General features: G+C 39.1%; 1 protein-coding gene across 5 annotated transcripts in view; it reads left to right on the forward strand.

Moving 5' to 3' along the window:
- The window catches only part of RGS6 (regulator of G protein signaling 6), a 444196-nt gene that overhangs the window by 71923 nt on the left and 347486 nt on the right, over positions 1–24787 (forward strand). The window lies entirely within an intron of this gene.

The following is a 24787-nucleotide window of genomic DNA, read 5'->3' on the forward strand; positions in this document are numbered from 1 at the left end:
TCCCTTTGAACGCAATGGCCTCTATCCTGTTCCTTAGTTCAGGATGGCATATGAGCCTCCACGGCCTGAACTTGCCCGTAGGTCTCATATCTGTGGAACTCCCTTACATATGAAATTAAACTTTTCTCCTGTTAATCCATCTTGTGTTAATTTAATTATTAGACCAGCCAAAGAACCTAGAAGGGAAAGTTTTTCTGCCCCTATCCAACCTGTGTATGCGAGGCATACACAAATGTAGGTAAACACAGCTATACCTTTGCTCACTAGGTGAGCACTTTTTCATTCTTTATACATAAACATACTTTCTTTTCATGCCCTGGCTCAGGCTCTGCCTCCACCCTGACCTTCATCTGTGTCCACCTTCACCTCCAGCCTCCACTCAGTTAGAAGGGGTGTCTTGCCTGTTGTAGGCCAAAGGATGCACTTGGCCGTCCTCTGAGCACCTGTAGCTCTCCTAGTCCCAAGCACCAATGTGCCATTACCATTGATTTCTTTAGTACTTTTCCACATGTGATCATAAAATACTGAGAAAACATATGCATCCAAAATGAGCATAACTTTTCAAAGCAAGGGTCTTGGGATGTACGTACTTATTTTACTCAAGCTTTTCAGAGCTCAAGACACTTCTGGAGGAACTCTCTTTTCTAAATTGCCTTCCAGCTACGCAAGAAAGTCAGTTTTCTCCTTTAATAGCTATGATTCATTCTTGGACTCATGATGACATGAACCCAGTACAGTCACCTATGTGAGTCATCAGTCGGGACTTCATTTAAAATCTGGCTATTTCCCTAAATCAAATCCATCCTTAAGGCATTAAAACTAGCTAGTCACTAGAATGTGCCACAGGAAATTCTGAAATGACAATTCTGAAAATGTTTAAAATGTCAGGAGATGAAACTGGGAAAAAGCAGGGCTGGAATGTTCTTATTTCTTAACCTATTGTCCTCACTTAACTGCTTCTTAGTAGAAGGAAAGGGAGAAAAGGGAAGCATGGAAATGATAAGAAAAGCATTCACAGGCAGTGTGAGTTATGGGAAGCAGTTAAAACTTATCAATCAATCAATCAATCAATCAAAAAGATCAACCTTCCCTCCCGAATCCAAGCCTTCTTTGGGAAGATTTAGCAGAAAAGTTCACTTTGAAAATGGAATGGGACCTGGGCTGGCACGACTGGAAAGATGGATTGTAGAGGCAGGAGGAATAAAGTGGAAGGGCCTGGGTACACGTGCAAAGGAATGACATTTACTTACAAATAATTCTCCAGAGATGACGGAGGGAATTTCACAGAGAGGAAAACAGGCGAATAAAGGGATTGGTCCAAGTTAGAGCAAGATCTTGGTCTTTACTCTTCTAGCTGCATGCAACTAACTCCATCACCCAACAGATGTCTCAGCAATGAGCTCATTGAGAGCTGCCATGGAATTTTATTCTGCTTTGTACATTTAGCACTTAGTACTTGTCCGGCACATAAATAGGACTCAATAAATATCTGCTGAGTGAATAAATAAAAACTAATTGATCGCTGGAAGAGATGGAGAGGCTTATTCTGCACTGTCATTTCTGGTAGCAGACACCAGGTGGTGCCTTCTTAAGAGCAGGAGCAAATGAAATCTTGACACTAGAAAACTTGAGAGAAGCCTTCTTTAGAACCCTTCAGGAGAGCATGCCCTCCAGCAATTCATCAAACTCTCTTATCCCTAATGTTGAATGTGCTTACAAAATTCAGGTAAGTAGCTAGCATCATTTTTACTTGGGTCAGTTTCACAGGAGGCCCACAAGAATCCTTCAAAAAGTTTTCATTTACCGGTAAAGTTTGGGAAGTGAAACCAGTTTTACCCCAGGCCTACAGTGTGTCAAGAGGGGTCCTGTTGTTCATGATTATCCCCTGTTCTCCGAGAGAGCATATCCTCTCACTGGTTCATATTTTCTGTAACATTATTCCCTAAAGTCACGTATTCTTTCATTATTCTGAAATTCTTCCTCCAAGTCATTTACACTCAGCTTTGACAGCCTGTGTTTAAGTATTGGATACCCGTGCATATTTTAAGCTGCTACCTGATGGATACCTTCTCTGTGCCTGTGGCTTATATGTTGAAATTCTTAGAATGGTTTGACAAGATGGGCATAAATGAGGAAATCAGCTCAGCAGGCTTAGGCTGCTTTCCCAGAGTGACACAGCTAGTAAATGGGAGAGAGAGGATTCAAACCCAGGGCCATCTGCCCACAGGCCTCGCTGTGATCTTTATTCCATTTTACATAGAGTGCAGTTTAATGTATCTGTATTAATGAGATCCAGAGACAATAATGATATAACAAAATTCAGATCATGTGCAGCAATGTCTTATAGAGGGAGTATAGCTTACTATTAGTGTGAGTGGAAACACTCAGCCTTGTCAGTTTTCATATAGTTCTAAAGGAATAGATGCTCAGCCTTAGGCTCCTTGGTGCCCATAAACCTGATTAAAGGTACTAGAGATTCTGATTGGCAAGAGCTAGGAGTGGAGATGCTGAGTGTGACTATATGTATCCTTGTATGTGTATGTGTGTGTGTGTGTGAGAGAGAGAAAGAGAGATAGGGAGAGGGAGAGGGAGAGGGAGAGGGAGAGGGAGAGAGCGTTAGTTTGTTTTCTAGGTCTTTATAGGACTTAATAATCATTTTTGCCAAGACTAGGCAATGCAACAGTGTAGATGGACTTTACCTTGAATCTCTAAATCCCTAGAGCCCTCTGCCCCAACAGGGCCAAGTCAGTATCTCAGCACCCAATTTAAAACTTATCCGTCTTGTGTCTCGCAGTCTCATGTGATAAGTTGCAGTGAACTAGATAAGGTAAATCAAATAAGTAGATCAACATAAGGCACTTGCTAAATAGTGATTCTTTCTGGAGAAAATGATTTAACTCAATGTGTTTCCAGGCATGGGAGATGTTAATTTGGGAACATCAGCAGTGATCGGCCTACAGGGGGGACTCAAGGGAGGTGAAAATCCAGGTGTGATGGGGGCTTTGGGTAATGGGGGATAGGGGGAAAGGAGATAGAAGGATTTGGGGTCAGGAGCACCTCTTGAAGCTTTTTATTTCAGACCTTACTCAGTGCCTTTCCATAGCGCTGAGCCTGATCATCCTAGTTTTTATGATTGAAATGTCTTCACGCCTTTTAGAAACTTTCCAAGTAGAAATATACATGATTCATTTTTTTGAACACTTAACATGCTAGAAACTGGGTATTATTTCTATAATCTTCAGAGGAGCCTTGGAAGGTAGATACTGTTATTCTCTCCATCACCCTCCCCCCACCACCACCACACACACACACACACCCACCCACCCCCTTCCTTCAAATAATGAAATGGAGATTCAGGAAGGCCATAAGCTACTTGATAGCAGAGCCAAAATTCAGAGCTAGGACGAATATGGTTTTAAAGCCACGCTGTTAACCGCTGTATGATGCTGTAAGAGTAAAGTGGCAAATCCTTAAAATGAAAGTGCTCAATACCAGTCATCTGAAAACAGCAGCAGCAGCAGCAGCAACAACAACAACAACAACAATCCACATTCATTCATTCATGTAGTAGTAACAACAACAACAACAATCCACATTCATTCATTCATGTAGTAGTAAATGTGCCAGGTGCTGTAGTAGGAATTAGGGATATAGGGTGAATAAAACAGCCAAACTGGATCACATGGAGTTTACCTTCAGAGAATACTAGAATAAAAATTTTCCACCAACTTAGGAAAAGCCTGATCATTCTTTAGCCATGGTATCAGTAGCCATCAGAATCAATTTTAAATGTTCATTTGGTCAACAACTTGTCTTAGTGAAAGCTGATTTTAAAACCAACCAGTTTCTGCCCCTCACTTCTGAAAGTCAGCCCATCAGGGATGGACTCGCTCCAGAAAACCTGCCTCTCAGCTCCAGCCAGTCAACAACAGCCTTACTGATGTTGTCAACATTTGCCTGTAAACTTCCACCAAACATAGAACTCATTGCTTTCCAACACCCTCTATGAGCTCAGTCAAATGTTCTGCTCAGAGACAACTTTTGGCCATCATAGCTCTTGTTACAGTGAGCAATAAATTCAGCCTTGTGATTCGATTGCGGATATTGGGTAGTGTTCACTGTCCTTTGACAAAACACTATGTCAGGTAGCGTCTGGCTACTGGGAAAATAGCATATGTTAGAGGTCGAAGCATGACAAGTAGGTGCTATTTCAGATAGGATGCCCAGGACAGCCTCTGGCGGCAGAATGTTTGCAAAGAGACCGGAATGATTTGAGAAGGGTCCAGACATGTGCAGATCTCGACCTAGAGCTTCCAGAAAGCGGGAAGAGGCCTCAAGGTAAGAGAGGATTCCAGAATGTATGCAGAAGGAGGAGAAGGTGAGACTAGAGAGGAAGTGAGTGGAGGTTGATTCTTCAGGGCTTTGGGGGTTTGGATTTTCCTCCAAATGTAATTGTGTGGCAGGAAATATTCAGGAATGGACCATGTCTTCCACTTTAAAAGTCACGTATGTGCACTGAACACGCGTATGCACATACACACACGTACACACAAACATTTTGAAGTCAAATTCAAAGATCCTTTAGATCTTTAACAATGTTTACGCCATTGAACATGTAAGTTCGTACACCTTCCGTGCATGCTACTAAACCTGCCTACCCTCTCCCATTGGGAGTCCCATAAATGAGGTGATTTTATACGACTGATGTTGTCCAGCGATGGGTCTGAAAGGTCGTTCACTTCATTATAAAGCTGCTGTATTGTCTCAGGTACATGGCGTGGGAAGACTGGGGTCAGAGTAGGGCCCCAAACTATTGTGAAGCCTGCCCAAGTCAGAGGAGGGATTGCTCTACTCCTAATTATATTAACCAATTGTTTTTCTTAGTCATTTCATGCAAAGCTCAATGTGTGTATTTCTCAATCATAATTAATCTTGATCTTATAGATGGGTATAGATGCCAATCAAAAGATTGAAATATACTCCATTTTATTCCTTTTACACAGTTGTTTCTTCAGCGAGAGCACCTAGCTATCTTCTATTCGGAGCGTTCTCATTAGTTAATTCTTGAAACATGATTTAAATTGCTTTAGGATATGAATGCCATAGATGCTCATGTTTTTAGTTTGGTGACTGCTGCTGCATGAGGTGACTGACTGTGCTGTTGGCTCTTGCTGACATTGACATTGGATTTACACTGTGCAATAAGGACAACCTCTCAGTTTTGTGTGGGTGGACAGGCTACGCTTTCATTCCTGGATGCTTTGATCTTCCAAAACAATAATTCACATTAGGCTGGAAATCATTCTCTTTTTCATCAGTCCCAACTACGAAACCCATTCCTTCGGCCATACCTCCAGGCTGTCTTGGACATTTGGGGATGGGTTTTGCTTATTCACCTTTGAATTGCAGCCTCATTTGTGGACTCTCCCTCCCTACATTGGCAGTTATTTGCAGAATTCCTGCATGCCAGCTATTCTGAATAGCAGGAAATAAAAAGGAAAGCCAGGGACTAGTAGAGCTAAGAGGGTAACTCTTTGTCAATTTTTCTTCTTAGTACATCTAATAGTTATCTCTGAAAGAATTTATTTTAACATACTAAACACCATGGATAGAGACTTTTACGTTCGTCATGGTAATAGCACTAACTAATGCTTTACTTCAAAGTGCAGTGACTAAACCTTTAGAGAAATATCTTTATAATATGGTTTCAAAGGACATGCATTCTTCTGGAACATGTTGCTAATGTAGTTGCTGCTTTAAAAAAAATTAACACAGAGAGACTATTTTAAGCCTGTGTCTGTGTTCCACTAATGGGTGTGGAAGTCTGATGTGATTCATGTGGGTAGCTGAAGTAGCTAGAAACTTAGTGCTTGTTTGGCTTTGTGGCTCTGCTGAAATTCTCAGATGTAGTTGAAAAATCAACGTAGGTTGGCTCTTTCTCTTCTTTGCTTTTGGTTGTCTAGTGAATAAAGAAAAAACCCAATATAATCTTCTTGAAGTCTTTCTGACAATTCCTCATCTATAGGTCAAGTTATAATTGAAATATGGCATAAACAATTGGAGTCATGAAAAGCGGAATTCATATGACACAGCCAGTTTCTAGCATAATACTGACTCTTATTTGTTTGAGTTCTAGTGATAAATTAGGCAGGATTATATTTTAAGAATCTCCTATCGGGAATAGTGGATGGATATCATGTGTTGGATATGAACATTGCTTGTAAGTCACAGTGCACTTGTGAACACTATTAAGTGTCACCTATAGCAGGAACCAGTTTTTCATGATCCATTTAGCAGTGACCACTAGCTAGGTCTCAAACATGGAAGCCTACAGTGTAGTTTCAAGTGCAGCAGCAACTGCATAATCCTTGTTACTCAAAGACTACAGATCTTGCCAGAACTTGTGTAACAGTAGCCTTGCTGATTACTTACATTCATTCACCTTGTCACTTGGCCATGTGAGAACATTGTAGCCATCACTGTATTTTGATGTATCAGACTCTGAGTCCTCTGAATATGATTCAGCTTCTGAGTTTCTTGGTTGTAGAGGTATCAAGATCACCTGATGTGAACTACTACGAAAATTCCCAAGACTTATCGTGCTGGGTTTCTAAAGTTATATCTTTAGAGAGCGGCCCTTCCTCTCTCATAGTCTGCATCCAGCACCCATAAGGGGTCCCTGAAACTGAACCGAACTGCAGATGTGGTGGGAAATGTGTTTCCTGGTTCCTGCTAACTAGTGGTTTGATATGATAAATAAACTCCAATGCACTGTCTGTGGAAATATCCCCCATATTTATGTGATGAGAAGCATTTCTTCTCTTTGATAGAGGGAAGGGATTTGTATAAGGAAAGAATGACATTCTTGGGCTTCAAATGGGGAGAGGACGATCAAATATTTTCTTCTCCCTGTGATGAGAATCATCTTATTACAGACTGAAAGTAAATGCTGGGCATCATATTTAAACCAGAGGCCATGTTGAAGTATTAAGTAGTGATGGAATTTGGGTGTTTTTCCTTGAGGAGGCAGCAGTCTGCTCTCATAGAACAGGGGTCTGAGACCCAGCCTTTTCTCTTTCTTTAATCCTTCATTTCCTATGAGAGGTCTTTGCTTACTATCTTATCCAAAAGTGTTCTTCTTCTCCACTGACCACCCCTGCCCCAACCTCAATCACTCTCGATCTCTTTATCTGGCTTTATTTTTCTTCATGGTGTTTCTCACTACCTGATGCTATTTCATGGGTGTGTTTATTGCCCTATGAGGCAAAAACTTTGTCTTCTTTACACTGTCTCCCCAGAGGCTAGAACAGTGCCAGAACACTGTAGGTCTCAATAAATAAATTGTCGTATATCTATTATTTGACAGTCTGTTATACTGAGCCCATGGAACATAGAGATGAATTAGACCATCAGATAGTTCATGATTTAGTATAGAAAAAGAGACCCTTGTGCACAGTAGATGCTATGGTGGGAGCAGGTACCACAGACACCCAAAGAATGGTGTGGTTAGTTTGGTATGGGTGAAGAAGATAAGGTCTTTCTATAGGAGAAAACTTATGGCCTGAATTGAAATAAGTCCAGGATCTCCGTGGAGGAAGTGAATTCTAGATGGAGGATGCTGCCTCCACAAAGACATCTAAGTGTGGTGCTACCTACACACTGGGAAATTTTCAAGTGGAGGGAACAGGCTAGTGTGCAGGAAAGCCCAGGATAAAATTTTTCAGGATGGAATTTGGTGCACATGGCCGAGACAATATATCCCAGGCTCTAATTCTAGAAAATTTGGTCTCACCAGGTCTCATCTGCTTGGACTTCTGTACCTTAGGCCGTATATTTTCTCTTAAAGCACACTGAGATTCTGTTCTTTTTTCACTCTTATGAATTCCAATCAAAGCTGCCATGTCGTACAGCTCCAAGGGGCATTACTCATACGTTAGCTCTGATTCACTTCTCGCCCTCACTTCTCTCAAATACAGGCCCCCTGCCTTGGGTCCTCTTTTCCCCTTGTTTAATGTTTTATGTTGTGTTTATATGTGAGGTGTTTGCCTTCCCCTTCTCTTCTTTCATGGTTTCTTCGGCTCCCACTCTGCTCTCTCTGGTTGCCTTTTGATAACTTTGCACTATCAAAGGGCTGAAGGCTGTTACATGTCTATCGTTTGTTGGCATCATCCACTTTTATATTTTAACAGGGTCACATCAGCTGGAGTTAAGAGAGACTAGATGAATAGAAACCAAGATAGAAGCAAGTTGGCAGAGGAGGCTCACACTAGACTTGAGTAAGACCTTGATGTGTTCTCAGAGGTCTTGCTGCTCTAGGGAACTAAAGCGAATGCTTCTGTCTGAATCTGTCGTGACTGTGGTTCTTGGATATACCCTAAAATGTGGTATGTGCACCTTCGTGACTGTGTATGTGTTTGGGGAGGGGGGATATTGGGGAATTCAAACTCTTCCCCAAAACGTTTGGTAGCTGTGAAGTTCTGGGAGGTCTTAGGTCTCTGCTTTTGTGTTTCAGAGCCTCATGACATTATCAGTTCTTGGTTATGGAGGTCAAGATGTTAAAGTCAGCATTTCCCCTGGGGGTAAATTTTTTCTTCTTCTTCTTTTCAACTTGCCAGGCTAGTGTTAGGGACAGATTCACTCCTTGAATTTTGCTTTTCTTACCTGATGGTGGCTGCACTGTTGAAATTTCAGTTTTGGACTTTTAGGCAAGGCACATATACATGCCTCTCATTTTATTTTATTTTAATTGCTTTTTAAAGCTCCAGGCCCAGTGTCTATTTTTAATCTTATGTTTGGCAACCTGAAACATTTTATTTCTAAAATGAATTCTCTAATTATACAGAACTTACATGGCTTGTGATGAAGACAGCAATTAGGGAGAGTCTAGGATCCGACTCTTAGTGTTTTGTTTTGTTTCTTTGAGAGTAAGTAACTTATTTTGGTTGATGTAGGAAGAAGAGATTGAAAGGCTCCAGGGCGTGGTGTAGCATGCGTGCGTGTGTGTGTTTGTGTGTGTGTGTGTGTGTACATGCCTGTGTGTGTGCGAGTGAACAGTCCGCTCCCCACTTTCTTCTTCTTCTCTTCCTACTTCTCCTTATCCCCCACTCAAAGGAATCATGCTGTCTCTAGAAATATCCCTTAATGACTATAATTTTCAGGTATTATTATCATTTCAGAGTTTGCTAGCTGATTATAGGGGGATTCTAGGACAGATGTCATATAGGGTAAGGCTCTTTGAGTCCAGATATGGCAAGAAATTTATCTCCGTCTATTGAAGTCCTTCTCATGTTCAGCCATACTGAGCAACTCATAGCCTTCCAATATTAACAAATATTAAAAATTGACTACATAAATAACACTTTATTCACTTCGTCTTACAGCCCTCTGATTTTGTTAGATGATCCAATGGCTGAAAAATACACGAGGAATAATGCTCAAATAGTAAATCCCCATTTTCTCTACAGTAGACGCTTTCTACACAAAATGCCAGCTCTACTAGTACTTAGAATAAGCAGCTGTTCACATGACATTATAATATAGTGTACACTAAGAACTGTGGCTGACCCAAGTAATCTACTTTGGCAAACTCTGGCATCTGAAATTTCTCTCTAGCAGCTTTGGATTGTGAATCCATAGAAGTCCATGATTAAACTGTGTCGTTTCTGAAAAGAATAATGAACTCAACAGAAATGGCTTTTATTTAGTGAGTACTTACTGTGTGCCAGAGTTTTATGTGACTAATTTTCTTTAATCCTCACAACAAACATGGGAAGTATCATCTTCCTTTTGCACATGAAGACAACTGAAGGTTAAACAACTAATAAGTAGAGGTGCTAATAAGTCCTGTTCTACCCACTAACATCTATTAACTCCATCATACAGACATGCTTTATCAGATTGGTTAGCCAGTCCAGTGACTGCTATGGGAACAGGGCAAAGGGGAGGTAAGTAATGCCTGAGGACACAGCATAGAGAAAGTTTCAATTCTCATAGGAGGTGAGTCTGGGGTTACTGGAGATAATGCCTAACAGATGTGGTAGCAACAATGATTAATAAATTTATTCCAAATGTGATATTTGACCTTTGCCTTTCCGTCATGGTTTGAGTTTGCAAACTTCAGACTGGGACATCACTTCATGGGTATAAAGCCTACCATTGCATTAAGCTGACACATTTGGAACCTGAATTTTCCAGTAACTTCCCCTCACACACACACTACACAGGCACACAGCCCACATTCTAAGATATGCCCTAGAGATGGCATAGTCATCATAGATTAAGATGATAGCATTTGCTTTAGTTCCTTAGAGCAACAAGACCTCTGGATGGGGATCTCAAGTTCTACTGAACCAGGAATCCTCCAGGCAAAGTGAACTGAACCTAAGAAAATGTTGATTCAGTATTTTCTATGTAGTCATACTTCTCAATAGCTCATCACTTTGTGTCCTAGGGTAAATGATCGCTAAAGTATCACCCATCTTTAAATGGTTGCACTTTAACAAAGTTATCAAATGGAGATTTAGCCCTAATTTTCCATCAAGCTTCAGAACCACAATTATTTTCTCTGTTCTAGGATTATTTGAATTAAGGAGACCTTTATCCCACTTCTGCAAGTATAACAACTTCTATAGTCTTTTCTTTGCCAAAGGTGAGTCTGTACCACCTTCTTTTCATGTCCTTTCGGTGGAAAGTACCTATTTTCCATTTTCCTGGGTACCCCACTGCTTTCTGCTTCCTCTTGTAATGCAACAGAGAGAGAAGGGAATCATGCAGCAATGTGACATGGGGGATGTTTCTGGGCTGATCTTTCTTCTGAATTGGAATGGAAATTTATGGTCATATCACTTTCCATCAACTAGTTACAAGTTTTTAGGCAGTCAGTGCTCTTGTCAGTGATTCTCATAGGTTAAACTGCTCTCAATATAGGTTATTTATTACAAAGATATTTTTCTTTTTGGCAGATATTTTTCCAACAAAATCTTGGAAAATCCCCAAGTAGAGAGGCTCAGTGATAGCAAGAGAAATATGGGAGTGGGACATGGCGAGTTGAAGGATTTTAATTTGGAAACTGCTGTCTTTTGGAACACAGAAGAGCTGGCCAAGGAGTTGGCTTCAGGCTTTACTTCTCCTCAATAAAGGCATTATAGTTTCAAAATGAATGAGGGACTTCAAGCCCCAGGTCAGGATATTGGGAAAATTCAGCAAAATCATGTTAAATCTCTTATGATGTCTTAGGATGATAAGCTTACAGCTTCCCTATGTTAAAAACAGATGTAATTTTTTTTGCAAATGCCCTCAGATCCCACCAGTAGAAAGTGAAGGAATGAGTGAACCAGGAGCAGTCAGCCAGAAGCAAACAAATGGGTTTGAACAGGTCACCCCCATAGCCTGCGCAGAGTGGCGGGCTGCAACATTTGCTCTTAGGATTGCCTTGGTGATCACAGATCAATATAGTTGAAGCCTTGTCCCCGATCTTTGTGCTCTTATAGTTATCTGCCTCATTTGCTGATGGGTTTCTGTTCTTGAAACTCTGAAAGAGAAACCTTCTGTTGACCCATTCCTTACTTTTCTAACAGGAAAGGACTAGCAATTTTACTTACCATGCATAGTTTCTAAAATTTGTTTTGAAGACTTTCTGTATCAAAAAAGCAGTTTAAGAAAGTGGAAAATGTAACAACCCAAAATAAACAAAAACTGGCACTTAAAAAAAAAAAAAAAGTACAGCTGAGGAGTAGACCTGTCCAAAACTGACTGGCTTGGTGATCTTGATGCTCGAATAAAGATATGCTTATTTTGTCAACAAGAAAAAAAAGGCAATTAGAAATTCTTGGAAAAAAACAAAAAGTTGCAAAGGAAATCTCAATTCAACTATGAAATAAACTAAAATGTGACAGAATTCTAAGTAATTGGTGCTGTGTAAGAAAAAAAGAATATACTCAAATTGGAGGCTTGGAATTGGTATAGTGACAAAGGATTACATCTCCCTATCTGGACCTGCACTGAATAAAAATATTTACCTAATTGTAATATTGGAAACATTTTATTAGTTTTCAATTTTCAGTATTAACCTATATGGAAGGTATGAAAGATAATTTATATTTGCTGAAGAAAACTGAAGTCCTGCAAAGTTTGACATTGTAAAATAACAATAAAAGTGATAAAATAAGAAATCGAAGGGCCTGAAAGGTGGAGCGAAGCATAGGGCATTCATTTTGTCCTATTTCATAATAGATAATTGAATATCTCTACTCTTTAGTCTTGATAAGTGGAGAGAGATTTAGGTATCTAATTGTGTGATTAAATTAACCAATAAAAGATTATATCTATGAAGGTGACACAAAGGAAAGGAGATAGTGTATCCTAAAATCTTTTTCTCTCATAGAGAATCAATATAAATCGTTTCAAGTTTATAGAGGCAAATGTGGAGGCAAAGCAAGTTCATACTTTTCAATCTATATCTTTGTTTAATTAAAATATCTGTGTGCAGTTTTTGAAATTAAAAAACAAAAAGGTGAATGCTTGATTTGTAAGAAGCTATAATAAGCAATTACACTAGCAAAAGTTCATTAGATTTCACTAAAAGGAAATAGTCTCGAATGCAGTAAAAACATATTTTGTTTATTCCATGTTGTTTCCAAGAGAAGTACCTGAACGAAATGCCACCAAGTTTGACAATAATTAGTCTCAGATTCTAGGCAAGTACAAGCAAAAAGAAAGCATGGCTGACAATTACTAACTTGGGACAATTTCAAGACAAAATACATTAACTAGACAAGAGGGGATATTTTATAAGGGTAAAATTTACAGTCCACCAAGAAGTTGCTATTGCCATGGATCTTTACACATGAAAAAATAGCACTGCCATTGGTAAAGCAGAAACTATTAGGAGATAAAAGGAAGAATAAGATAAGAGCATTAGCACACAGAAAATTAGAATAACAATTATATGGCTTAATTTAATATAAAATGCAGAATGTGCTTTAAGAAAAAGTCTGCATCTACAAAGGAATCTTGAAAGGCAGGTCTCTTGGCAATGGGGATGTGGGGGGGACAGGCAGTTTATCCTAATCATAAGTGTCGGCCACTTTCTAGTAAAAGGAAGGAAAAATTTTATTTCTGTGACATTTTTTCTCATGGTAAAATTCTGTAAAATTGAAAACTTTGAGATAAAGGTATTATCAGGAAATACTGTCATGATTTTTAGTATATGAGCTATAAATTCTGTTCTTATCACCAAGTCACTGAGAAATAAGACTGTTCATCTTCCCAACTCAGTAAAACAGAGTGACTCAACCAAAAGATGATTCTATTGACCTTTATTTTTTTCCATCCAACCCTAATGCCCTTCCTGCTCCTATAGATTCTAGTCGATATAAAAATTTTAGTGGCATGGCTCGCTTCCTTTAATGGAAGCTAAGGTTGAGAGCAAAGGAGGTCTGCTAGGTACTTGTGTAAATGTCAGGTGAAGGGGTACAGAGAAGGCAGACAGGAGACTGAGAAAGACATGCTTTAAGCATCAGGAAAAGCTTTTCTAGTAGTAGAGACTTAGAAGAGAAATCTGCATCTAAACCAGAAGAGTACATTTTACTTTTTTTTTTAAAGCTTCCCATTATATATCTTTTAATAAAATTATGACCTTATTACAATCTTAGGACAGTAGATATTTTTAGTACATTTAGTACTTAACATAGAACATGTTAATATGCTGTTTAATCAAAAACCTTTAAAAGAGTTTATTAATGGGCAACAAGAATGAACATACATGGTAGCAGTTCCTTACTCTCAAACCACCTTCTCCTCCAACTTTTCATAATGTACTGATTTGAAACATTTGTGAAATCAATACAGACTGCTCCCCAATGTCTGGCCGCAGTGATGAGAAGGCTCATTCTAGATGGGCTTGATACCAGGTGGTATACAAGACTTATTCTAACACACAGTTTAGAAACAGCGATCTGAATCATACCTGTTTAGATGTCTTAATCTACTAAGATCTCAAGGAACTAGCTTCCTTAATGTCAAGAATTTGTCTTACTGGAATTTTTAAATGCCATTTTTCAGCAATAATTTATGTGAATTCAAACAGCAGGGGAACTTAGTTTTCCTCAAACCTAAGGAAATGCCATTTTTAAGTGAATTAAGCCTGCCCCAACACTATTTTTGCTTTTAATTCCTTGAAAATTGGCTATCGGATTGTATGGGTAAAAGAGCTGAGACATTTTTGCAAGTGTATTAACTCTCAAAGGCCACAAGAGGATCTTTTAAAACATATTTGATGGAGTTGAGTAGATACAACTTTAGACTCCCAGAAATTCTTTCATCGTGTCTAATGTCCAGGACAGAACATGTGTGTGTTCATTTTCACCGTAAGCTGTAAGACAGCGTTTCCTGCAAAGTGTGGTTCGGTGGTCTCTTGCATCAGAATGGCCTGGAGCACTTGTTAAGAATACAGTTTCCTGGTCCTGTCTTCCAGTTTCTGACTCAGTATGTCGGGGGCTCACTTAGGAATCTGTACGTTAGTATAGTCTCGAGGAAATTTGTAGGCATCCCAAAGGCTGGGAACCACTCCTAAGGGCCATCATGTTTGTGCAGACAATCCTATTTTTCTGTTTTCATTTTATGTCACACAAAGTACAAGTTAAGAAGAATTTATTTTTGGTAAAAGTGGAACACTGTCTTCAAATTAATAAGAGCCTGTTGTGTAGAAGAAATAGTCTCTTCAAGATTCCTCTATGAAATTGATCTTAAAAAGACCTGCTGACACAAACGCTGAACAAATCTGTCCCCTCTCTGACTGCTGCCTGTCATAATTGCTGACCTTACACTTATGTATTCACATGCTTCCTGAAAGTCAAAACATATTTTCCAAATTTTCTAATGAGAAAGAACCGAGCTTGTCACTTGGTTTTAAAAGAAAGAAACTGAGATAAGACAAAATGGTTCAGACAATCTTTACATCACAGAAGTAGAAGAAGAAGAGAATAAAAATGTCCATAACTGCTATCTACAATCTTTTGGGTGAGGATATCAAGAAATAACTCCTTTCTCCCCAAGCAATAATAAACGCTAGATATTGCCATTAGGCCTAATGTTTCCTGCTGTGTCAGAAGTTAAATTATATTAATTTCTTATAGAAATATGAAGAATGTAACTCTTAAAAACTGAGAATTGTTACATTAGAAATTGATTTTTTTTTTTTTTTTTTTTTTGGGTTTTTTGGGGGGGTTTCCCCCCTTCCTTCCTAACAATGTTTCTTTTGTTTACCCCGCGCTCCCTTTGGGTTGCAGTTATTTGGGAGAGTTTCCCCCCTTCCTTCCTAACAATGTTTCATTAGCTTCACCAGAGCTACCTTTGGCTGGCGAGGTGAAAAAGCCACTGTGCTCAAAGATGACAGTTTTGTACATTGGCCTGATTACTTTGAGATTCTTGCTTCTAAAATAAGATGAAACCTGGCAGATTGAATGGGTCTAGCTTAGTATTTGACTTAGAATCATTGAAAGCCCTCTGAATTTTATTCTCACTGGTATTGGGTTCTATTGTCTTTACTGATAGAATTTTCTTTTTCTCCCACTCTCTGGAACTCTACAGTGCACAGAATTAGAATAATCATAATTCTTGGTTTATGACATACCACCAACTGTCCATTTATGGCCTTCTTTGATTTTACTTATTTTTCAAATGAGCCCTGTGTTCACATTGTCTAATCCAAGAATCAGAACATTGTTACATCTATCTCTGTAGTTCTTCTTTATCTTCTTTGCTTCCCCATCTCTCTGCCATCAGAGATAACTGATCATTGTTTGCAGTTCATTTGGTTAAGGCCCTCCTTACCTCCATGTATGCTTAAGTGATATATTGTTTTATTTTGCCTGGCTTTGAACTTTATGAAGAGATATTCCTGGTTTATCTAATCTCCTGAGACTTGCTTTTTCTCTCGACATTAGGTTACTGATATTCATCCATGCTGTCACTGCTGTGTAATATTTTACTTTGTAATTATGCTGCAATTCACCCATAAATTATAGTATAATTTATGCTGTGATTCATCCATATTTCTGTCATTGTGCATTTAGGGTGTTTACAGTTTTGCTTCCACGACCAGGGCTGCTATCTGGTACACATGTGCCAGGGTTCCCCTTTAGATGCACATGTGTGTATCTAAAGGTAGACTAACAACCACTGCTGTGTTGCAGGATATGACACTGTTCAACTTTACAAGGTCATGTACAAGTGCTTTCGAAAGTGGTTGTATCAATTTACACTCCCACCAGCAGTGCAGAAAAGATTCCGTTAGTCCACACGTGCACCAACCCTTTGTATTATCAGACTTACTTAATTTTGCAGGTATAAATATATCGATATACTTTTAAAGTATTTTGTCTATTGCTTAGAAAAGGATGAGGAATAAGAGTTGGTTCCCTTCATGTGTATTAGCTAGGAAGCAAACTGTCATGCCTGCTTAGGTTAATGGCACTCAATTTTTCTTTCATTATCACTGTATGTAGTAAACATTCTTTTCTCATACTTGCTAAAAATATGAAAATCTTGCCTGCACAACAGAATCACTTGGGAAAGTTTAAAAAATACTAATGACTAGGCTCCACCTCCCGAGACTCTGATTTATTTGTCTGGTGCGCAGCCTTGAACATGGGGGGCAGGGGTTTAAAAGCTTCCCAGGTGATTCTAATGTGCAATCAAGGTTGGAAATCACTGCTTTAAATGAATTTTGATAGTCAAGTATAAGCTCAGGGTAGTCCGATACTGTTAATTTTTTCCTCTTTTCCAAAATATAAATTTTGGATTGTTTTGGCGCATTCTCTAGAACTTGAAATTAGAGCATTCTCTAATAATTTCAAGTTCAGCAGCCTTGGAGATTTGTGTGTATTTGTTGTTGGTAAAAGTATATAGAAGATATTCAATGAAAGATATTCAATTATTGGCAGTTGTGCTTGTTTTATGCTTACAACTGTGGATCTCAAAGTTTAATGTATATATTAACAACCTGGGAAGTTTTTGTTTTTGTTTTTGTTTTGTTTCTGTTTTTGACAATGTAAGACTTTGATTCAAAAGGTCTGGGTTTGAACCCAGGAATTTATATTCTAAGAGGTGTGTCAACTACTTATGATGCAGGTGGTTCTAGGAGCGCCCACTGAGAAAAGCTACCTCATCATAATCTTGTGGTGTAGGTAATATTCTCATTTTAAGATGAGGAAGCATGAAGCTCAGAGAAGTTAAGAAACCTGCACCAGGTCACACAGTGACCTAGTGGTAAAGGCTTTGCTCTGTTTGTTCATAGCCCTGCTTACAGGAAGCTTCCAATGAGGCCCTCAGGACATGGGGAAGTCGACCAGAGTTTGGAAAGGGTATTGGCTTCTCTATACTTACGTTCTTTCTTAATCTGGGGATGATTCTCTCTCTCCACCCAAATCATCATCACCACCACCACCACCACCACCACCACCTTGAATGTCCAATAAAAATCTACCTCATTCCTATGAACCTTCAGGTGGGCTGCATTCTGGACACAGTCCTGAACTGTCCAGTGTGACTCATTCCATAGGTTTATAACCAAGAGCAAATGTTTTCTTTTAGACTGGCAGGTATAAGTTTCAGTTACCTCTGGGTTTTGATTATTTGGGACACTTTGGGTTGCAAGGGAGAGAATACGAAGCCAAGCAAGTAAAAAGGAATTTACTGGTTTCTATAACAAAGAGCAGGGCAAGAGTGCAGCTGATTCAGGGATATCTCAGCACTCAGGGGCCCACGCCTCTACCCTCTCTGTGTTCCTTTATGACTGACCGACTTCTCCTACTTAGTGGCAGAGGTGGCATTTGGTGAGTATTGCCTTGTCCTTCACAGCATCACTGAGAGGGGAGTGCGTTGCCTATCCCAGCTCCAGGGTGTACACCCTGGGAAGGCTCCGGCTTGGTTTTGGTTACACGCCTGGCCCAGGATCACTATGCCCAAGAGGTGCAGCACTATGACTGTCAACCTCATGGTGAGAAAGGAGGAAGGAACAGTTTTCCTGTGACAGGGGGAATGTGTCCTGGATAAGGGTCTCAGGGGCAACTGACTTTATGTATTTGACTTTTTGGATAGTGAAAATGTTGAGCTTTATTTATATATAAGTAAATTTTGGTGGTATACCATCTACATAGTTAACCAAGGATAAGGCTAAAAATGTCTTTTTGCCTGCCATTGGCTCAGAACACTTGATTTTGATTTTGAGGTAGATTGATTTTTCTGGAAAAAACTGTACATAGAGGATTTTTAATTAAAAACCGGACTTGCAAAAATAACAAATGCGTTATATTTTTCTTTGTAGTTGGCCCTAAAACAATGGTTTTAGTTGATGATGACTTCTATGCAGCTTTAAGAATTATTTCTAAACTCATATACAGTGAGTGGAAGTATTTTCTGTGTGTGTTTAAAAAAACTTACATTCATTGAATATTCTGTCCCCCAAATTAGGCCTTTACCATGAAATCTGGGGCTTTGGCCTATATATTTTAAATTATATCCACGTTGTACTGTATCTGCAACCATCTGCAAAACAGCTGTGTATGTATACGTGGATCACAATGTGCTTTTATGTTTCCATTCCATTTGTGAGCAGATGGTAGCTTGTCAAGGAAACATCATAAGATGTTAGTGTCCATATTTTGCCATGAAAACATCATGATCACTTCTAGTAATTACATATCCTTCTCATGTTACCTGTAACAAATGCAGTGCTGTCATTGGCAGTGTGACATATATCCTTTGTATGCAAAGACATTCTTCTTAAGAATTTTTGCGACTGTAGACACTTCTGTCTGCATTGTGTGACATTTCAAGGGGATGTTCCAATTAGTATCTTAGCTTCTTCAGGAAGTGTGTCATAGGGTTTGTAGTTACATTCTTGCTTAATTCTCATCCAGATATTTCCCAGGGCACTTGCTCCGTAAGAGCCATTGGCTTTGTTGACTACGTGCAAGTCTATCAGTCTGTTGATGCTGCTGAGCTGCTTCATAGGAAGTTTTGCTTCACTATTACCTTTATCCCCTTTAATTGTTCTTATTTTAACTCATCAAACTAGCAGACTTCAACTGCAGTAAATTCTTGAATGATTTCCAAAAGGCTTCATTTCAAGGACCTTTTTTAGGGTCATTTTGTGCTTCTACTTAAGGCTCAGAGATAGTACAAAGTCAGCTGCTCAAAAAACAGCCTTATTACCCATGATCTCTCTAAGTTCTCATTGTTCAGAAAGTTATAATTGCATTATCTGCAAAATTTCCATCTGGCTTGGCAATTAATCCTGGATTAGTTCCACATACTCTCTCTGAGTTTCTTGAAAGCTATGCTGACCTCTTCATTGGGTTCTGCTTCAGGATCAGACCATCTCTGGATACCATGAGGCAAAAATGACATGTACGGGTGACTGCCATTAAATCTGCTGTGATAAAAATGTTCACTTACCCTGGTATAGGATGCCGCTTATCATATTGTCGGTTCACGGCTTTTTTTGCTTGTCAACTTCTACGTGACTATTTCCAGAGCACAGGCATTGACTTGCAGAAGGCATGGCTGTAATCAATCCAGTTTTCCGAGATATGCTGAAGCTTCAACAAGGGTCTTAAAAACTTGTGTTAAGTACTCATCTTCAGAAATTTTTCTTTGTAGTTGATGCAGTGAAACAGCTGCCAATTGAGCATACATTTTGAGGGTTTTTCTTTTAATAGGAGTGTATGCTCATCCTCACTCTTTCTAGTGTTCCTGTGTTAAATATTTTAAGAAACCTGGTTGGAGTTGAGAGCTCCTTCTTTGGTTGTGAAATGATGATGGCAGGACTCTATAATCACATAGTTATTCATCATCAGAAGTATTTTTTTGCATCTATTAACTTATTCTTTATAACAGCCTCTGTGATGTAGGTTATAAAAAGTGTTTTTGTGTATGTGTGTGTGTTTTAGTCAAGTGTTATTTAAAAGCAATCACAAAACTTGAGAAGAAAAACCTACTTAGTAATCATCCAGTCTAATTCTCTCACTTTACAGATGAAGAAAATGAATTCCAGAGAAATTAAGTCACTTGCGTGTGTTCCCTTAGCTAGTTCAGGGCCCAACAAATTGTTTCCCAGTCCAAAGATGGCTTTGTGAATAAAAGCACATTGTTTGAGACCTGATCCTCATAGTTTTGACTGTGTAATATTGTTCCAATACAATGCTTTTGTTTGGAAGCCTTGCACATATTTATCTGTTCATCATTTACAATTCTCCTAATGTAATTTAGAAGGGTTTACCCTGGGAAAGGAGCAGGGACATTGTTTGGGAAAGTCTGGTGAGAACTTTTCCTGTGTTGGTTCACTCAAATACTTAATGAGGTCATTTTTCTTACTTATGCACTCTCATTTAACTGTTGAGTACCATGACACCTAAAACAAGGTACTGTATTGTTTTAAACCTATGTTTTGAACCCATGCTTCAGAGTCCGCATTTTATTATCATCCAGTCATGGCATAGGTTACTTCTTGTTATGGACTAAATGTATTTGTCCCCCTCCCAACTGATATGTTGGAACTCGAACCCCCAATGTGATGGTATTTGGAGATGGGGCCTTTGGGAGGTGATTAGGGTTAGAAGAGGTCATGAGAGTGAAGCCATGACCTAATCTTTTAAGGCCACTAATCCCAAAAAAGAGGGGAGAAGAAGAGAGCGAGAAATAGAGATCTGTTTGAGCACAGAGGAAAGGCCATGTGAGGACTCAACAAGAAAGTGGCCATCTGTAAACCAGAAGCTGAACACTGCCAAACCTTGATCTGGAATTCCTAGCCACCAGAACTGTGAGAAAATAAATTTCTGTTGTTTAAGCATCCAGTCTGGGATTTTGATATGGCAGCCAAACAGATTAAGACACCTCTGCTGGAGTGTGTGTTATTCAGCCATCTATTTCCTCATTTGTCTAAATTACACACTTTGACTAAATCTCCATGATGGAAGAAGCATGACTATTCAGGTGAATTGAGAATTTTCTCTTTTCCCACAAATGTCCTAATGCTGTGAGGGGACACTGGGCCAGGCACTCATAGAGGAATCAGTCATCAAACCTCTTTCCATTAGGTCTTTAATAATTTAAAATCTCCTCTTACCTGATTCAAGAAATTGGGAAAGTGTCGATGTCCATAAGTCTGTGTAGAACGTGAAAGCTTTACAATGAAGTTATTCAATATGGTATATAAATAATTTCCCCGTAAGCATCATTCATTTACTCTTCATTTTTATAATTGCTTATAATCTTTTCTTTATATTTAGCATTCCTGTCCCCACCCTTAAAAAAAAACCCCCACATGATTTATATGCTTTTATGTAACCTGAACTATAGAAGACTGGAATACTGCATATATTCTTCCACTTTCATTCTGTCCTATCTGCCATTTTCCTGTGAAGAGTACTTAGTCTGTCATATACAAATCTCTGCATAGATGCCAACACTTTTTAGCTATTCATTAATCTTATCTTGTTCCTTTGGCTTCTGGAACATCTTTAGCTGAATTTGAGATCACTGAGGTCAGAGCTCATCTTCATCCATATAGATTGGGTTCAGCTGAGCCAGGATTATAGCCAAGAAAGATCTTCCATCAGGTGCCTGCAAAATTAGAAGCATCACCAAGAAAGCATCAGCAGAGTTTCGTTTATTGGTGTTTTATTATAAAATAAATTCCATGCATTAGTGATAGAAGCTTTTGGTTGTTATTATGAAACTCCTGGGAAATGTAGCATTATTTAATTTGGCTTTTTATTTTTGAAACATGAATTTCTTTTTTCTTTCCAGGGCTTGGGGCTCTTCACTGTAGGCCATTTGTATGTTCACACACGTGACTGTGTAGAATCAGTAACCTAAACAGGAATGTCTTTTCCCACTATTGTGTGAAAGTTATTAGTCAAGGCTCTGTAAGGGGATGTGGCAGTCATAAAGGCTGTAAATATTCTGACAGGATTATAGATTTTCACTTCCCCTCCTCCTTTGAAGGTAGAGAGGAGCCATGTGACTTGCTTTGGCCAATAAAATGAAAGCAAAGTGTTGGAGGCTTTAAGAACTGGAACATGGTCCACTGCATTCCATCCCATTGTCATAGTGATTGTGAAAGCAAGTGTTGAGATGGAGCCTCTGTATTTCTGAGTCCTTTATCGACCATGATAAACTGAATTGTAGCCAACCATCATGTAGACATGTATCTTAAGCAATATACTTTTGTTGATATTTTCTTGGGATAAGAGACTGGATTTGGCATACCCAGTGTAACCCAACCTATTCTGACTATTACAAGAGGTCAAAGAAGTATCCCTATACTTGGAAAGATTGAGTTCTAACAGGGCACAGAAGATACATTTGCATAATGAAGAAAGAATTGGCCATTTCCTTGTACCCCTTATTTAGTGATATTCATTACTGAACAAAGGAGAAACTGATTTTTAAGAGAAGACTGAGATTTTTAGCATACTCTTGAGACTCTAATTTCAACAGGAAAGACTAGCTTTTTTTTTTTTTCCACTCGAGATTTACAGATCACAATTGATCAAAACAGCTATGCAGGGGATTAAGATTTGCTGTTAATTAGCCAGTGGATACATGATATCTATAATCTGAAACTGGGGGTAAGAAGAACAATTATGAGTTCTCTGTCCATTGTTCTTCCTTTCTTATTGTCAACTTAGGAAATAAAATGCAAATCTTTAAAACAATACAGATTTGCTTCGATAGCACCAATTAATCAAAACTATACATTATCTTTTTGGTATGTGGGGACAGGCTGCCTGACTACACATGCTCATAGATAATATTGGTTAAATTAGTAATTCGTTCATTGCTTAAATTGGTAATTCACTCAACAAACATTTATTGGGCATCTGGTATGAACCAGGCCTAGCTCTAGATGCTGTAGGTACAGAGGGGAACAAAGTCTCCAGCTTTGTGAATCTTACATTTTAGTGAGGGGGTTGGATAATAAACAAGTAAACAACAAAAAAAAATACAGCATAACATCAGTGAATGAGTGCTATGGAGACAAATAAAGCAGGGGAACGGAATAGAGAATGGCAAGGTGCATAATTTTAGATAAGTGTGGTTAGGAAAGCACTCTTGGAGAAAGTGACATTTGAGCAAGAAATTAAAGGAAGTGAGGGGAAAAAAGCAACGTCAATACTGTGGGTAAGACGACAGAAATGGCAATTGTGAAGGCTCCAAGGCAAGGACATCGCAAGGTGTTTAGAGAATAACAAGGAGGCTGATGTGGCTGCAGAAGGATGAGCAAGGGCACATCCAAGAGGACAGAAAGCCACAGAGGTGGTCAGCAGCCAGATAACCACGGCCTTCTGGACCTTTTCACATCTGATGGGAAGCCATCAGGGTTTCGAATGTGAGAGAGAATGGTCTGTTTTCTGTTTTAAACAGACGACTCCAGAGTAGTCTGTAGAGGGCACGAGAACAAACAGGAAAACAGATTAAGAGGCTTATACATGGGACTTGGGCGCAGGTGGTAAGTGAATGTTGCACGAGGTGTTTGGATCCAAGGTACGTTTTGAAAGTATTGCTGTTGGGATTTGTTGACAATGTGGACTTTGGCTTGAGCATCTGGCTGAATGATGATGCCATTTTCTTAGATGAGGAAAATGTTTGAGATGCTGATACCTATTCAAGAGAAAGTGGCCATTACATATATGAGCCTGGAGTTTAGGAGACAGGTTAGAACTGAAGGAATAAGGTTGGGTGTTTAATTGGTAGGTGGATTTAAATTCATGGGATTCAATGAGGTCCCAAAGGGAGTGAGTGTAGTAGGCCAAGTAAACATGCCTGCCTGAGGACTGAGTATGGGGTGCTATCAACATTTAGAGATTGAGGAGCTAGAGAGGAACCAGTAAAGGCCACTGAGAAGGAACAGCCATTGAGGATAGGAGAATAATTAGGCAAGTGGAGTGTCTCAAAGCTGCTAAAAGAGAGGACCAAGAACAAGGGAGGAGTGAAGAACCATGAGAGCGCTACTGAGAGATCGAAGACCTTGATCGCTACTTGAATGTAGGATGTAGCAGTATGCATTCATGGTGATGTTGACAAGATCAGTGTCAGTAGTTGGGTGAGGACAAAAGCCTGATTGGAATTGGTTCAGGTGAAAATGAGAGATGAGGAAATAGAGACAAGATACATAGTTCTTGAGGGATTTTTGCTGTGGGGAGTAGTGAACAGCTACATTGAATGTGATGTCAGAAATATTCAGCTTATTTTTTAAAGATGAGAGTTATTATCACTGATTATTTAGTAGGAATAAATGAATGGATAGAGGTATCTCCTTAGGTAGACCAAGGGGATGAGAATCTAGTGTGTCAAGTAGTCATTTGGCCATTTAATGGGAGCCAAACCATTGCATGTTCTAGATTTGTAGATACATATAGGAGAGTATACATAGCTGTGGGAAGATGCTGTGTTATTTTTTTGCTTATTCCTGTTTTCTAAGAAAAATAAGAATCAAGATCATCAGATGAGTGTGAGGAAAGGGTAGAAGTATAAAATAGTTTTCTAGCAGTAGGAGTGTAAGATGGCCAGAGAAGTGTGGTAAGATTGTTGAGCAGAGCTGAAAACCAGCCAATATAGCTTATTTTCTCTAGATTGGGTCAGTTTCTCTGGCTTAGGGAGAGAATCAAGTATAACTGTGCTCAACCAGGGCTGCAGTTTTGCCAACTGAGTAATATGGAAGCAGAGATGGATTGGGACAAAGGCAAGGGAGTGATTATTATGCAGCATGATGGGCCAGGCT

This window comes from Pteropus alecto, unplaced genomic scaffold (genome assembly GCF_000325575.1).
Source record: "Pteropus alecto unplaced genomic scaffold, ASM32557v1 scaffold8, whole genome shotgun sequence".
In the NCBI taxonomy this organism is placed as follows: Eukaryota; Metazoa; Chordata; class Mammalia; order Chiroptera; family Pteropodidae; genus Pteropus; species Pteropus alecto.